At 41.0% G+C, this 18485-nt stretch overlaps 1 protein-coding gene across 7 annotated transcripts in view; it reads right to left on the minus strand.

Annotated features, from left to right (window-relative positions):
* Window positions 1-18485, minus strand: part of LOC119656541 (serine/arginine repetitive matrix protein 2) — a 134501-nt gene that overhangs the window by 93583 nt on the left and 22433 nt on the right. The window contains exon 1 of one of the 7 annotated variants that reach the window (XM_038062889.1): window positions 17844-18378. The exons of the other annotated variants lie outside the window; for them this stretch is intronic. The gene's annotated coding sequence lies outside the window, so the exon portion shown is untranslated. Of the gene's footprint in view, window positions 1-17843; window positions 18379-18485 lie in introns of those variants that run through there. 7 annotated transcript variants of the gene reach the window in all.

Below are 18485 nucleotides of genomic sequence, written 5' to 3' on the forward strand. Positions count from 1 at the left end.
TTTGTATTCTAGAGTGAAGTCATAGCTACTATTGACCCTAGTTCCACTACTCAAGCTATCGTAATTTTTGAGTTATTATGAATTTAGTGGTGTAAAGGTGGCGATCATCTTTACAGAAATTAAAATAGCCTTGGCGACTAAAGGATAAGGAATCGCCTAGGGTACAGTTTGTCCGGTGGTTTCGAAGCACCCTCAATTTGAACTTGGGCTCTTTCTTCCTCCCTTTTTTTAAGAAGACAAATGGAAACTGGTTCCGGATGTAGTGTATATTCATTAGTATACTTGTACATATGAATATTCACTATATTATCCCTTAGATATAGGATAAAGTTGATACTAATTATTAAGACGGGACTTTACCTCCCGATGTTTCGTAACTCCATATGTAATACTTTCTTGCGACGATCCAGATCACGATTTAATAAAATGATTACTTCTAAATCGAAACTGATTAATTGGCAAGTTGGAAAACAAATATACGAATAACTTTATTATTATACCGCCGTCCCATTAGATTTTTATTCGAGTATCTTCACATATTCTTAAGTTGCTTCTACTCATAGGAACGCAAAAGCTGGTTATAACACATATGCACATATGTACGTTATATTGGTTGGATTTTTTGCATAATATGCGTATCCAAGCTCGCTTTTATGATTCAGTTCTTCGTTTGCATATTTGATAATATGAAAAAAATAAGATAAGTTTGTTTGCTCGTCTTATGGAATGTCAAGCACGTCACCACCGAGATATTATACTAGCGATGCCAAAGGGTATGACTAATTATGATAAATTATTCAAGATAAGAACAAGCTTCTTGTCATCACCATTGGATAAAAATTGGCAAATGCAGGAATCGTAGCTTCTCTAACATTCAGTTTGGTAGGAAAACAAACTGCTTCTGGCTGTTGAAGGTAGTTCATCCTTGTGTTCATTTTAAAATTGGTAATTTTAATCCTTTCGCCTATTTACATCATTACTTAGTAGGTGAACACTTTTCGCATAAAGCAATGCGAACCTTACCATTACCAAAGGAAAAAGCACAGTGCTTCATAGGAGACGGAAACAAAAGCATGGATCTCACCTTGGCTTCCACAGATATTCAAATGTAATGAATAGTGTATGGGAGACAGGCACAAAAAAGAAGTGAAGAGAATTTGTTCCCGCAAAAACATACAATCGACACTAATTAGTGAATAGATTGTACGATTTGTTGGCCTATTGCGAACTTCCGAATGTTTACTATTATAAATAATGCTTGTTTCTCATCGTAAAGACAGATACAAACGTGAACTTTGTAATCTACTCCTGATACAGTAACCAACGTGTATACAAATCTTAAAATATAGTGCACAAACAAATTTTCATACATAACAGAAGCAGAGAAGCATTCATACCTGCTGCGCTGTTTTTAAGGTTTTGTGTAAAACCGATTCAATGTCTGTCACACCCGATTTACTCGGATTCTATGTATGTCTGTCCGTTTATCTGTCCACCCGATTTATTCGTAAACGACTGTACCACCTGTCACGAAATTTGGTAGGAGGATGTGGTCTATGAATCCCTTTACATATAGCAAGTGGCGCCATTTTGTGTTGTACATGCAGAAGGCGGGTGTAATTTTTTTTTCACCGAATATAATCATTTGGGGGACAGTTAGATACTAGACAATTACCACACTAACCCTAGTCCCTCACAATGGTGCATTTACATGAAATCATAATAGTGCATTTACATGAAATCTAGACCTCTTTCCCATTCCCGTTTCAATATCTGCTCAAATAAAGTGAATAATAGCATGTTACCATTTTTTAGAAATTTACCGGATGATCGACTGATGAAACTCTCTCTCTCTCTCTCTAACAGCTGATCGTACGATTTCGTTACTGCCTGATGCCGAGAAAGATGCCTTCCGGCAACTATGCCAATCGCAACGTCGGAGCGAACAACGACAACATCATCGCGAGCAACGGCAACATCAACATGAACAACAACAACTGAAAGATCATCAAGATGGAGAGATGTGCGTCGTCATCCAAGAAGAGGAAGGCGAAGAGTTCAATTTCGTCCAGCGGAGGAAAAAGAGAGACAAAGAAAAGATGAGTGTAAGTAGAGTTAATGCCCCTCCGACAAACCCTCAGGCACCCTCCTCCCCCCAGGCTACCCGCCCAAAAAAGGCAAAAATTCGGCCCATCAATGTCCTCAATTCTTGAGGATACTAAAGGAGAAAGGGTGAAAAGGAACCCTAAAAAATACGAGGGCCGATAGGACCCTCATTTTTGCTCAAAGTCTTGAGGATCATGCGGCGATCTTCAATCTTATTAAGGAAAAGGGACTGCATGCCACGATCAGTACCCCTCCGGGTTTAAGGACTCAGTCCTTAGTCATCCGTGGTCTTCATAGAGAGACTGACCCGGTTGACATAATGCGCGAACTCAACGAAAAGTACCCACACCTAAAGTTGAAAAGCGTGTCAAATCTAGTCATGCGAGCCGACAAACTTGCGCACAGCCTGAACCCGGCGTTTCCGTTGAAGTTGCAATCGGGGCTGTTCATGAGGGGTGACTCAGATGTCACAAAGTTTGGCCAAACGGGGCGTTTGTTACGCTCAAGCAGCTAGGAATACTCTCCCTAGAGCTGCAGCCCCCCAAACTCCTCTTACCCAAACAACTAGGAACACTATTCCTAGAACTACAGCCCCTCAAGCAACTCTCGCTTCGCCCAAACAAATAAACAGCGACAATTAGCGGCTATCCAACTTTTGATGAGTTTGTGGAGTTACAAATCGGCACATTTAACTCCGCGTCCTTGGTCTCACACGCCCAACGTGCTACCGCACAAAAGTTGGTCGATTCCCTGAAAGCGGGCTTCTTCTGTGTTGTGAGACACATTTAAAAGGCAGGCACAACGTTAATTTTACCGAATATAACATTATCCGGGACGACACCAACAGGGCTACCGCCCTTTTAGTTAGAAAAGACTATGCATTTGAGGAAGTCTCCATTAAAAACCTGCAGACCTGTTCCGCGGCAGCGGCCTTAGTTAAAACTAACGACAATAAACGCATCTTAATAGCTGCAGTCTACATAAAATGTAACTCTCCCTCTGAACAACTGGGCCAAGACTTACAAATCTTGAGCGATCTCCAGTCTAAATCTAAATACCTAATTTTTGGTGGGGACTTTAACTTACGGCACACTTCCTGGGGCGATTTGGCAAAAAACCGAAATGGGGTTGCCCTCGAAAAATGGATCCATAATCAAAGTCCATTAAACCAGCTTGAGATGATTTTACCAGACACACCCACAAGGCATGCAAGTCAGTCAAGACTTGTCTATTTTCTAATGTCCGCAGACGCCACTCTCACACTGCAGGTGTTAACGTGCAAAACTTTATCAGGGATGCCCGATCACTTCAGGGCCGCATTAGCACCACAGCTAAACCTGAAAAAAATCGCCGGATCTAATATGTTTGAACACATGAATAGGCTGACAGACCGCAACAGATCCAAAAACTTCGTTCTTACCAAGAACAATGAAAACATCGGCAGTGACGCTAGGAAAACTCAAATACTTGCGGAGTCTTTCCTAAATCAACTAAACTCTCCTTCACCTAGTAACAACCAAGCCGTCAGTTCGATTGTAGATACGACAATCAGACTTTCTTCCTGAGCATTCACTCAAACTAACTACCTTCTCCACCTTTAACCCATCTTGCAAACCAAATGACCCAAAAACCTTTTTAAGCTTATCACAGCTCGCAGCCATCAGTAAAAGCCTTAACGGCAAAAAAACAACCGGACCAGATGACATAGCAAATATTGTCATCAAAAACCTCCCTAGATCATCAATTAAGTTCCTTCTTGCAGTCTTCAACAACTGCATCAATAATGATTACTTTCCCACTACTTGGAAAGTAGCAAAGATAATCGCCAATAGAAAAAAAGGCGGCTCCCACGAACTACAAAACTTCAGGCCCGTCTCTCTCCTCTCCAGCTTGGGCAAGCTCTTCGAAAAAGTATGGACAGTGGGATTAGTCCAACATCGCGATCGGAAAAACATTATTTCGAACCATAAATTCGGGTTCCGGACTAAGCTACCTTCACGATTCAGTGAGTAGCAGACTTAACGTCAATAAGAAGCCCACAGTAGTGTGTGCATTAGACCTTGAGAAGGCATTTGATTCCGTGTGGGTCAACGGACTCATCTTCAAATTAATCAGCCTTGATTTCCCTATCCCGGTGATCAGACTTATAATAAGTTTCTTCGAAAATAGGCATTTTTACGTCAGCGTGAGAAATGATTATTCCGATCTCCTAGCGGTCACGTCTGGAGAACCGCAGGGATCCATCTCAGGATCTACACTCTACAACATTTTCACGGCCGACGCTACAATCCCAGAGAGCGGCACAGAATTATTACAGTTGATGACACGCTTATCTTCTCGTCAAGCCTCCGACCCGGTAAGGCAGCTAATGCTATAGAGAAATACTTAACAGATCTCTGCAAGTACTACCAGACCTGGCGGATAAAAATCAACGAGGCCAAAACACAGGTTATTATTCTTCGGAGAAAATCCAGATACTTGGGATCTAGATCTATCCACAGAAAAGCTAAACGCTTAGAGCTACGCATCGGGAAACAGTTCACAACAAATGAAATACTTGGGAATGCTATTTCATGAGCACCTACGATTCGACCCCCACCTTAATCAGCAGAACACGCGGTGTACTAAGTAAAATCTACTCTATTCTTCGTAAAAGAGTAGGAGTTTGCACTAAATCTAAACTGACCCTATACAAGGTCCTCATAAGACCGATTCTTTGCTACGGAGCCCCTACATGGATCTCCTGCACGACCAAAGCTATGAAGAAGTGCGAGTCCTTCGAGCGCAAAAATTTGAGACACTGCGTCGGCTTGTCGCACAATTGGAAAACCAAGAAGTTCGGCCACAACGCCGAAGTGTACAGGCGAGCAAAAGTTCAACCTCTTCGAGAGTTCGCTCTCAACCTGATTCTTCAATCCACTCATGAGGCAACTTTATCTGGAGGGTAACTCCAACCCATTGGCCACATTCTTAAGGCCTTGCCAAATTGTGAGCTCTGCATTAAAACCCGCCATTGTCTCTATCTTCGACACTCCTTGCCTGGTAAGGGTGCACAGAGGTTAAGCGCGAAATTGTGAGCGCTGTAAAAACACTAGTTATAAGAATTAGATTTAAGTATTATTTATTAGGTTAAATTAAGTTAGAATAAGTAAGTAAACCTTCTCGCGCTCTAGGTGCAGGCGCAGTGTTTTTTCAAATATATGTCCATTTTTTTTAATCATGAATTGTCAAGATCAATGTGTAACGTAAATACACCGTAAAAAGTAATATCAGAGAAGGTCGGGCAGGCCAAACATTGTAATAGCCACCCGTTTTTTTAAAGCTACATTTAGGCTAGTAATAAGAAACAAATGTTATGTATTCAATGTAAGTCCCTGGTTTTTAAATAAATGATTTTAAAATGAAATGCCGACATTACTACATATATCGTCATTCCGGGTGATATTTACGGGTGGCAGATGGCAACAGACGCCATGGAGGAAGAGTTTGGACCACGCAACAAGGGTGGCGAGCGATTTGCGGACGCTCAAGACCTTGCACTTGTTAATAAATGGTTAATCAAATGATTGTCTCATCTTCTTAAATTTTATAGCGACAATAGCAAATTGTAAGTCGATTATATCATCACTTTACCACCGTCACTGATACTGCAAAGCTGTTTCCTATAAGACCATCACGCCTCAACATCGGCCGTTGATTGTTGTCTTGCGAATTTAATAGTGGGCATTTCGCGAGAAAAAAGAAGAAATTATCTCACGTAATTAACCATAACGAATGTCGAAGATTCGTGGAACCTAGTTAAAAACACTATCCACAATGCGACCTATGCAACTCCCGGGGTCATTAAGCCTGCTAGCGGTTTCTGAACCTTGGATTTGGATCCATAAAAAAAAGCCGCTGTTACAAATTTCTGCGCGATAAAACGGTGGCCCACTGATAAAATTAAAATTGGAAAATAAAGAAAACGGTCATTGTCACCCTTGGCCGCTCAAGTTACAAAGATCTTTACGATAAGCTCTACACTGGAGATTGAGAGACAGAGAAAGATCCCTATCGAGGGGATATCGAACATTTCTATTGCATTAACCGAAGAACGGTATTTTGCTTATCGATCGACGGGCCACGACGGATAGATGGCGGGAACATTTTGAGCAGATTGCAATCGAAGAATATATTCTACCTCCGCTTCTATAAACTCTGCCGACAATTGGAGGAATCCCACTTATCACTGCCTTGAAGATTGTTTAACGCATTCTTGACAACCGTATTCGCGACATCGTTTAAATAACCGCGAATCAAACCGGGTTCGTCAAGATCGGTGGAACTACTGACACAATACATGCTGCGCAGTTACTCATGGAGAATCACTTCACATTGCATTTCTGAATGTAGAGAAGTCGTTTGACACTGCGCCACACAAACTTATCTGGTGTGTTCTGCGACAGCGCCTAGTACCAGGGGAACTCGCGCGCTGGGTTAAATTGCTATACCACCATTCGAAGAGACAAATTTACAGTGTGGCGGGTATATTCAAACCATCTCGTGTATCTACCGGAGTTGTTCAAGGCAGCGTCCTCTCACCAATCCTCTTTGTTCTGTCACACGGTACATCCAACGTCCAAAACACTAAACACTGCTCTATGCGGATGATATTTTGCTATCTTTTCAGAACAAGGCTTATCCCGAGCAATTTGTTCCAAAATGGAATGATCGCCTCATTCAACACGGTCTCAGATTGAATCTAAATAAAACAGAATTTTTGAATTGCTTTTTGTCGTCCTCAACTTTCTGCGGAGACTGATATGCTCTTTAACAAATATTGTAGATCTCCCTCTAGTATGCTCGCTGGGATGTGTTACGTGATACGAGCAAAAGCCAAGATTTTGACATTGGTGGATCTCGTGAAGTGGCTTTCTGAGATGCAGCATTTGTCTACTTTCTCAGTATATGGAAAGATTTATAACTCTTGTAAGTGTACTTCAAATATATTAACAAACCGTCACTTCTTTATGTAAGGAACTATATCTGTTTTGCCATACAATCGAAATTAAATATTATTTAGTTTGGCCGATTGTTGTCTTTTTGTGAAGTTTAAGGCAGGGTCGAATTTCAGAGAAAGCTTCCATCAATTATCCTACTTGACTAGTTCAGAAGAAAAAAGTGCGTGGATTAGGTATTATGGAGAGCTTCCATTTATTTAATGCATAATCACATTGCGCATTTCATGTTTATCAAAATGTGACATTGAACAAAAGAGGTAAACTTTTCCGGGCAAATTTCATTTTTTAGGCAAACAGAAAGGTATTTGCCGTCTGGATCAGCGATTCCACTGCATGGCATGACCTGCAATGGATTTGCCACCCTTCCTCAATGTGTGATCTATCCACGGCCACTTCCGCCATCTTCTCAAAAAGGATAGGGGTATCGGGCGGTACGCCGGCGTTCAACCCAGAATACCCCAATGGTACGACCCGATACTTCACCTATGTAGCAGCAAGTAATGCACTGCGCCATGCAGACCACCGTCATCGGATTCTTTCTATTCGATATTCCAGCTTGTAGCCACCGACACATACAGCCAACGGCAAATTAATGTCCAGCTCAGTGCAGAGAAAAATAATTATTGAAGAATGAATGATAAATTTCTTCAAAGGAAGTCAACCAATTGTCCACATTGAAATTGGACTAGGAAACTGCAAACTGCGAAAAAGAAAGAACATTTAACCCCTGGCAAACCGCGCTTGTACAGCAGCCTAGGACAATTCAACATTCAGTTTACGCAGGATAAATTTCTAGAAATGCTAATAGCTCGAAAGAGCTTAGAACCAAAGCACACAAAAAGCAAACTAAATGAGTTTGGTGGCAATAATGAACTATGTGATCCTTATTAAAAGGCGATGCACTCTACAATCGTCGAAAATAACTAGCAACGCTAAGGAAGTTTCGAAACACACGATGGATGATAGTACAATGAAAATCGATTCCAACTTTTAGTACCAGAAGCTGATAAAGAAGCTAAAACGACCACTAAAGCTAAACTTCCTCCGATGTCCCTTCGGGAGAAGAGCAGCAAAAGTTTGGTGGGCAAAATATAATCAACACTTGGGAAAAACAAATTGTTGCCATCAAAAAGGTAGAGACTAACGATACGAAAATACTAATCTATTCTGAGGACAGATTTAGAAAAATAACTAAGGATTTCGCTACGGAAAAACGATAATACTGCACATACCAGCTTAAGAACTGTAAAGACCTGTGCATTGTGATTAAGGGCATTGAACTAGAAGTTGATCCCAATGAAATAAAAGAGAAACTTACTGAAATAGGATATGCACTGAAATCCGCCAGCGTGATAATGAATCAAAACAGAATATCGCAACCCTTATTCAAAGTTGAGTTGAATCCAGAGGCTCGCAAATCTTCACTACCTCTTGAACATGCATACTATGGATTTACTCTGGATACCTGGTCATTGTAGTGTAGAGGGAAATGAAATTTCGGATGTCTTAGCAAAAGAGACTTCAACTTTTCTCACGTCCGGACCGGAACCAGCAATTGGGGTGCCAGTCGCATTGGCTGATGCTCCTATCAAAAACTGGGAACACACTTCCCATAATGGCAGGTAGCGAAGCTTTTATGCTGTTAGACAGACCAAAATTTCCTGACAGAACCAAACAAACATACTGTAAAGTTTATCCTGTCGAAAAGCAGGAAGATTCGTAGACGTATTGTGGGTATTCTGACTGGTCATAATTCACTAGCTGGGCCTCTGTTCAGAACAGGAATTATCCAAGATGATACCGTGTCCATCGTGGAATGAGGAAGTGGAATCCACGGAACACTTTCTATGTGCCCATGGACGTATCAGACATCGGGTTTTTGGCGCTGATATTCCGTTGCGATACATAAACGTTCCGGGAGAATCGAGTACAATGGGCCACTAAGATCTGAGTGCTCAGAGGCTTTGCCTTTCCCCCACCTCAAACAAACACACACACACACACATAACCAATAAGGATATCATTCAAGCAATCTCGCTGTGCATGCAGATGTGGTCAGGGGAACTTGTCATATCATCGGTTTATTCCCCCGCAACATAAAATAACTTGATAGCAATTTACTCAGTTCTTCAAGACTTTAGAGAACAAATTCATCGCCGCTGGAAATTTCAATGCGAAGCGTACCCACTGGGGTTTAACGTTGGTTTCTCCTAAAAGTAAAGAACTGTATGAGGCAGTATCAAGCAGCCAACTTGACCAGATATTAGCAGGTCAGCCTCCTTACTGGCCATTTCATGTCAACAAAATTCCAGACCTAATCGACTTTGGGGTCTCAATGCGTATCAATGTACAATGGTACCAGCAATTTACGAGCTATCGTCAAACCACTCTCCTCTAATTACCACGGTGCAAACTTACGAGTAAGTACAATAACTCTCAACTGGACTGACGAACAAATCCACCAATTGGCGAAGATTCAAAAAAGAAATCAATGATGTTTCGTTGAACGTTCGATTAACGAGCAAATAGACATCGATGAAGTGCTTGAGCGTTTCAACAAAATGTTACACCATACAATCTTAAGTTCACTCGCAGACCCCAAACTAGCTTCTTTGCAACTGAAATAGGAAACTGGCTTCAGATGTGGAGGATTAAAGGTCGATTCATTACCTTGTATGTGTGCTTACAAGGAACGTTCACTTTGCGAAAAGGAAATCTTTCTCAAGTGAAGATCAAAAGCACCGCTATACCCCAATCGGATCACGTTAAATACCCTTTATAGAAGACTCCCCTGGAAATGGCACATAAAGGCGAAAAATCAAAAGCTTAAACGTGGGTTTTTAGGAGCTTGTATTCTTTTCCAAGTTGAACCGATGCTTATCCCTTCACTTTAATGAAAACCTAATAATATCTAGACAATTCGTCCGGAATTCCAGGTAAAATTAACAAACCAGGTACGTTTGAAATAGTTTTCTGGCATGTTTTTTGTATCTTACAAAGTTCTCGTATTTAACAAAATTCAATACACAATTTCAAAAAAAAAGTGAAAGAATGCCGCGAATCCTGCCGCGCCACAAGAAATCATCGCTTTCTGTAAACTGTAAATTGTTGATCTATAAATCGATGCTTAAGCCTGTGTGGACTTATGGGATTCGACTATGGGGCACTGCCAAACCATCCAACACCAATCTGCCTCAGTGGCCTCAGTCTAAAATTATGAGATGCATATCCGGTGCTCCCTGGTATTTCTTCAACGCCGACATGACTACGAATTATATTGAGCGCAAATCCGCCTTATTGACCAGAGCTTGGCCAGAGCTGAAATATAATTCGTAGTCATGTCGTGTTCTACGAATTATATAAAGGAGCACTCAACATCTGCGAGCCACTACGGTCACGCTGCTCCCAGGGCAGAGGTGAGGCAGCGTCTGACGATTTGCCTCTACCCTTGTAAGAAACCGTAAAGCCATCATCGCTTGACTTTTTTGAAAAGTTTGGGTGCAAGCCCTAAGCGAGGGGTCCGTGGACCAGGAAAGAGGAAGTAAGTTGCTCCCCATTTGGTCCGGTCAAGCATTAAGTTGATGCGGACTTAGGACCCCATCATTCTCAAAACGAATAAACGAATATCATTTGAAGATGTTTGGAAGGTCATTTGTCAAAAAGTTACGTCAAAAGTTAATTGCCTGAATCCGCACAACATAACTTCAAAAAATTTTAAATCGAAATTAAAGTGGATAAGTAGACAGAAGGACCGACTTTTCCAAACAGAAAAGAGATGGCTAGAAGGGTCCTGCATACTTTAAACTAACCGACATTCAAGAGGTGGTTGCGGTCGGCCGCTATTAGATTTCCAAGCAAGTAGCGTGCAGACGAAACATAGGAAAATAGCAGCATGTTGAAAGTCACCCGGATGTTTTAACTTATGCTATGTAAACGCAATTGAGGGCAGGGATATAAAAGATAAATATGTCCAAATACCTCGGGTCAACGCTATCAGCCAATGGAGAGCTGCGTTATGAAATTGCTTCACGCATTAACGCAACCTGGATGAAGTGGCGTTCCACAACTGGTGTCCTTTGTGATCGACGTATCAACGAACGTCTCAAATCTAAAATTTACCGCAATGTCGTCCGTGCAGTCGCTCTCTATGGTTCTGAGTGTTGGCCGACCATAAAAGACAATGAACGGCGTCTTGCGGTAATGGAGACGAAGATCCTACGTTGGACTAGTGGCGTCACACGTTTAGATCACATCCGAAATGAGGATATCCGTGATCGTTATGGGGTTGCACTGATCGTGGAAAAGTTGCGAGAGAGGCGTCTTCGATGGTATGGTCACGCAATTCGTGCAAACGAGAATTCACTTGCAAAGATTGGTCTGAACATCGAAGTCGATGGTAAACGACCAAAAGGCAGACCTAAGCAACGGTGGGCTTGATACGCTGGATGGGGATTTGAAAGCCTCGAGATTGCACCCAGATCAGGCATTCGATAGAGCCAAATGGCGAAGCCGATCACGACGAGCCGACCCCGCTTGTGAACGGGACAAAGGCTGAAGAAAAAGAAGAAGACGTCCAAAAGTCAACATATTTGCCAGTAACTGATGTCCTGTCTATGATAATTGCAGCTGAATTATCCAAAAAAACAATATAACGTAATCCGCAGTAATGCGAAGCCAATATTCCCGCCTTACAAACTTGTCCAAAAAGAAAAATAAAAATGTTATCCAGAAAACATTTCGTTAAAAGAAAGTGAAGCTGAGGTACCGATACAATCAATTTTAGACCATTCTGCCGACTACTGTCAGTTCAAAAAGATATAATTAGAAGTTTAGTCGAGTTTCGATGGTAGTTCCAGTCATCCCCAGTACAAACAAAAATTCGTATCAGAACTTGACAACAATAACGATTGATGATAAAGAATAATCTGTGGCGCATAAAGCCAAATTCACGATGGTAAATTATGCAATGCCTTAAATGAGACTAAATCTTCTCTCCGATGCTATTTATGCGATCTTCAGATTATAACAACTTACAACAAATGTTATCCCGAAGTGTCAATGATGGCTTCTTGTCGTTTGGTCAATGTTACACTCATGGATAAGAGCATTTGAATTTTTACTGCAACTAACATATAAATTATCGATTAAATCTTCGCGAATCACAAAAGAAACCGAAGGTATTGTTGAGAACAACAAAAAAATCCTTCAAGAAAAATTGAGGAAAAAAATGTCGGCAATAATCGATCAACCAAAACCTGGATAAAGTAATAATAACGATGGGAATGTAGTCAGGAAGTTTTTCAAGAATTTTCGAAGAATCCGCAACTATCTCTGGAGTTGAAAAAGAACTTACTAGACGGTTTTATATGATTCTACAAACAATTTCAAGCGGTTTCGATATAAATAAACAAAATTTATTGTTTAGGAACGGCCAAATTATACATACGATTATATGCATGGAACTAGCGAGTCCGACCTAAAAATTATTTCGCACGCATTGTTATCAATCGGATAGCTTAGCAAGGAAGCACAAGGAGCCCGAAAAAAAGATTTTAAGGCCTACATGGAACATTTTAGCTGAAAGGCTTCAAGGCTTCACAATATTACAGACATTTTCAATTGACTCTTAATTTCTTCTGATCCCTTTATTACTAACCTGCGAAAACTACCAACTCTAAAGGGAAATCATTCGATAGGGATGTTTGTGATACAATATGTTAAGGGTGGACTTGGATAATTCAGCTTCCTCGGTACAAGACCTTCAAATCACGGATTCTGATGATTCCGCCTAATTAGATTCAAAATTTATTACTGGCTCTAAAAAGAATCAAGTGGAATTAAATATACATTCCTATTTTTTCCTATTTTTTTTTTTTTTTGATTATAATCATTTTTTATTGAAATAATCCTTATCTTAATATTTTACTTTACCTAACAACTGAACCAAGCTTTGAAAATATGTTAAATGTTCTAAGGTTTTTCATTTTTATTGTTTCAAATTTCTGCGTTTCACAAACATATATATTATGCGAAATTACGTCTTTTTATAGTTTATCCATGCTTTTATCCCATTATTTATTATTTACAATAAGACTCTAACACGAAAAATATGGTTTTGAAGTTCTGAGCACGAGCGCCCTGTAAAGGCTCCAGTGTGCGCCGATCTCCATAAAGACTTACAGATCAGGACAATAGGGAAGAAATTCACTCTCCACTAATAAACACTTAGGCAGACGGAAAAGTCACCCCAACACAATGGTTGGAGAATGGAGAATTTTATCTCATCGGCCTGCCCCCCTGAATCTCGGAAAGGTGTCTGCACTTGCATGAGTTTAGTGTTGCTCTTTTTTATATAATAAGAAAATATTGATCACCATTCCCTAAAAATTTGCTCTTTAAGGTAATTTGAAAAACTTTAAAAACAAAAAAAATATAGAAAAGTTTAACGATTCAACGGAAAATTCCCGGCAATGGCATGGAGTTATGCTAACAATATATATAACAAGTTTTAATAACTGAAATGTATTGAAGCTTCCAATGAATGGTTGGAATCAAATAATAAACATTTATTCAAAAAGAAAAGTTGCGTGCCTTCGTTCGCAGAAACAGCCCTAGCTATAATAGATATACAAATTGTTCAACAATTGCGCTCATTAATGTAAATAGGAAGAAGGCGATGTACATTCCGTTTTTGGCGTGGTTTGTGTTTTTCTTAAATCCAACTATACTTGCCTGCTTTTCCAAATCTAGAGCCTTTTGGCCAGTATCAATGACTTGGCATGGGGATAAGCAGATGTAATCAGCGTAAATAGGTGTAGTAGAAAAGCATATATCGATTATTGCAGCCTTCTACATTTTTCACCCAAGGCAGTACCTCACGGATAACGAGAAGGAAAAAGAAAATATCTATGACAAGATGTAACCCTGGTGGAACTTTAACTTTAAACTCTTCCCAGATTTTACTCGATGGAGCACTTGAAATATTGCGCCGTATGTCGGTCTAATAATAGCTACTGATTTCTCCCAGATGCCTCTCGTGCGTAAACATTCTACATGCACCCTTCTTTAACGCAATTGAAAGCTATCTCAACATTGATACAGAGCTGGTTGACGGGTAATCTACAACCCACACGCTATTTCACAATAATCCAAAGGGCGATAATGGAGGATCCAGAGGGGAAGCCAATCTGTTCTCTGTTGATCAAGTTTGCAAGGTATTCTTTGATGCGCTCCAGGATAATTTTAGCTTATATCTTCAAGACAGAAAGAGAGCCCCCAACCCCCTTTTTCGAAATTTCCATGAAAATTCCTTTCTTTCAACCACTAAGAAAGATCTTATATTCCCAGAATTTAAGAATTAGTGGAAATAACAACTCTAGGAAGATTGCAGGAGCTGCACAAAAAAGTTCTGAAAGAAGGCCGTAAAGGCCGATAGCTTTACTACATTTGATGAGCGTTGATGGTAAAGATAACTTGGCTTCTGTTTTCAAGGATAATCCGAATCCGCATGTTACAACGACTTGCCAGATCATCTACAAATGAGAGAATTTCACCGGATATTATAGGAGTAAAAATTGAGGTAAAGTGCTCCATTATCCTGTCCAGCTACTCTATTAACGTCTATCACGGGAACATCAAATGGCATACGACAAACTGAAAACTCGTTTGCCGGGTATAGGTGGCGAAATTGGTGGTAAATGTGGCGGCTTTTGCCTGTCTCACCAATGAATGTGGGAATTCTTTCGTCACGACATACACTAAGCTCCACTTTCGTACTTCTCCACGGTAATGAAGCAGTAGCGTGTCGCGCTTATCCCCACTCGCCGCCATTAATAAAGCTCTTAGCTTCTTACGCTCATTGCAGCTGTCTCTACGTTTCTGCAGTCAGCCAAGTCTTGTAACGCCCTTTACTGATACCGATAAGAACTTCATCCGCGCCAGAAATAAAGATGCTTTTGACGGCAGCCAAATGCTCATCAATATTTTCGGTTGTTTGTTTAATATTTGCATTGTCCGCCCAGTAAGAAACTTTTTCCAATGTTAGATGACGGACAAATCGCCAAATCGATTCGTATTGAATTTAGGGAGTCGATGCTCTGTTCTCCCGACAGCAATTACAGTAGTGACAATCAAGCAGAGGTAAGCTAGACCCTGGTCCCTTTCAGAGCCAATGTCAGCACCTCTTTTGTTACGCACAGTCGGAAGACAACTCTTAAGCCTATTGCTAATCGCGACATATGGTCGAACAGTGTCCTACGGATGACGAAGCAGTGAAAGTTGTAGAAGTCAAAGTCTACAAACTTTTCAGAATTATTGGCCGAGCAATATGTTATCATGATCACAATGGGATCCCCTGAACTGCATCTAATTATGCTCATGGAAAGTATGCACACTTGTGATGCTCCTTAACCTAACTCGGAATCTTGCAGTCAAGATCCCATCAGAAAACAGTTCCCATGTTAAGAGAGCGCACTACAGCAAATCTCCTTCCGTAGTCTGACACTGGATCCGCGTCTACTACCACTAGACTTCCTAGCGTACGAAGACACAGTTCCGCAAAAAGTAGAGGAGTACTTTCACCTCATAATCTTATCCACCTGAAATTATTGATCAGGTTGTAGGAAACTCCAGAGGCCCACGAAACCGCTATCGAGGAACGTGCGCACATTCCAGAAACTAATATATACCGATTTGAGTAGTCAAAGGTCACAGCCATGTGGTCAATCCCTACCCGGGGGCTAGTTGACGCTTCTATAGCAAGTTAGTTTCGAAATTTCTCTTATAGTCCTCACAGTACGCCTTCCAAATATGGAAGATCAGTGTTATTATTCTTTTCGAGTTATAATTAAGGTTTGATGGTTAAATTGAAACTTTCTGACTACCTGTTTGTTACTGACATTCATACTTTAATATCTCGTAAGGTTGAATTCAGCGAGAGAGCATTTTTACATAATGATTTTGTATGCAGGAAAATTATTATTATTATTCTGTTAAGGAAAAGTCGCACTGCGTCCCTGAAGAACTATTCTGCCCTATAGTATCTCAAGCAGGCCAATAATCGTTAAGAACTTTAGTATGTTCCCTACTTCCAGGTCTTTCAGCTTTGCATCTGGTATTAAGTGTTCTCCCAGAGATCCCTCGACCTACTTTGCATAAGTGCCGGACACTGTCCCAGGACGTGTATAAAGGTTTCGTCTTCCTCCTCACAAAACCTGCAAACAGTGTCCGTAGATATCCCTAGCCTCCTTAGGTGATAGTTCAGCCGACAGTGACCAGTGAGAATTCCCACTATGATTCGGAGGTTCTTTTGGTGAGGTTTAAGCAATCCTTTGTGCGTATGGGTTCGTATCCCCCAATAAGCACCCTGGACTGCTCCATCCCTAGTAGGCCCGCCCAGTATAGTTCCCTCAACCGTTCCTGTTTATTTCTTAGATTCATAGCCATGAAACCGTTTCCGATTCGACAGAAGGGTTCTGGCCCGTGTAAAGGCGTCCGTGCTCCCTTCTTGGCTAGTTCGTCCGCTGCCTCGTTGCCTTCCAACCCAGCATGGCCTGGAACCCAAAGTATCCAGACCTTGTTGGACGAGCCGAGTGTATTCAGTCTCTGAAGGCATTCCCATACCAGTTTAGAGTTCACCTGGTTTGAACTAAGTGCCTTGATCGCTGCTTGGCTCTATAGTTCCTTTGCAGATTAAAGGAGGCACATTTGTCTATGGCGTATATTTCCGCCTGGAATATGCTAGTGTACCTGCCCATTGGCTCAAAGTACATTTTCCTTGGACTAATGACACCGGCACCCCCTGCTGTGAGGGATACGCCAGGGTACCAAGTAATCAGTTGCTGGCTTAAGCCGTATGTCGCAGCCACGCTCTCCCAGTTTGCCTTGTTACTCCAACGTGTTTCAGGAAAATAGTCAGCGCCTTAAATCGGTTTGCTTAAGTAAAAAAAAATTACGAACAGGAGGGTAGACAAATAGACAGAATGGTGATAAGCATTCAGTTGTATGGTGTAACAAAAAACCATGGATACATAGGTAGATGTAACATTCGCCGTTTTATTCTACATCTTTGGTCTTCCTTTAACTACGCCCCATAACACAGTAAAGAGTTATTTTTAACATAGTAGCGTTCATTAGATATAAAGGGTAAACTTTTCAGCGTCTGCATGTGCTCCCATTATATAAATTGTACAGAATCCGCAAATCCGAATCACGCCGAAGAAGAAATTAATTGCATTGGAAGTGATTTGCAATGGCAATGACATACATATACATATAATGCGAACACACGCATTTCAATGGACATAAAATAAATCCCCAACAAGTCACCTACCTAAGCTTGGCATATTTATACAAAATACGTAAGCCGGCTTTCTCAAATAAACAGACTCAGGTGTTCCTTGCTATCAGCAATAAACAAAAGGATGCTGTAAAGCCATTATGGTTGGTGGTGCAGATAACAAGGTGCCTACTTATTTAATGCACGTAAACAACGGAAAATGGAACAAGATAAAATATTCATGTCACTTTCCACCTTTTTATTGCTCTCGTATCTGCCGGAGATCCCCTTCGTCTGGCTTGAAAAACAAAGCTAAATCTGAAAATATCTGAATTTCTCGACGAACCAGTCTGTTGCTGATCGTTTAATTCTTATGAAAGGGAAACGCTAGTTGCCAATTAATCTCGCCTTCAATAGTATGCTACACTACACATGATGAGAAGGGCGATGTGTTCACTTACCTTTCCTTTCTTATCCACTGGCGCGCCTTATCCCAGGTAAAAATGTATCTCACAAATATGGAGTACGTACAGTGCTCAAAAGAATTACTATAACACTTGATCTTCACTTAACTTGGATATTTTGCACGGAACCGGTATAACATGCGATGGCTCACAAAATAAACATCATCAACGCGAAAATTCTTCAGTCGTTCTCCTACGACTCAGATCACAGCAAGGGAAAATCTTTATTGAGCAAGGAAACCTCGGACCTAGACAGGTTTCAAACACTGCTTCATGTGTGCACGGCGATCAAGGGACTCGGATATTTCAATTTCAGTCGCCGTGGGTAATGCAAATTTACGTCTGCTTTCCTTGCAAAGTGGTTACTAACGTCTAGTATACTTTCTTATAGTTTACACATATCACGTCTGAATAGGAACCACGAAATACAATAGGTCTACCGTCTTCACTTGACAGGGGTAAGATACATTAACTGGATTTTAGTGGACGCGTTGATCGAGCACCAAATTCTGACTGACTCTAAGACCCGAGCCCCATGCTTCAGACCTGATCGCCTGGTTCGAATGCATGATCAACCTGGATTCTGTCTCACTAGTTGCATACATGTTACTCACGTATATAGATCGAGCGTAGGCTTCG

This window comes from Hermetia illucens, chromosome 5, assembly GCF_905115235.1.
Source record: "Hermetia illucens chromosome 5, iHerIll2.2.curated.20191125, whole genome shotgun sequence".
Lineage (NCBI taxonomy): Eukaryota > Metazoa > Arthropoda > Insecta > Diptera > Stratiomyidae > Hermetia > Hermetia illucens.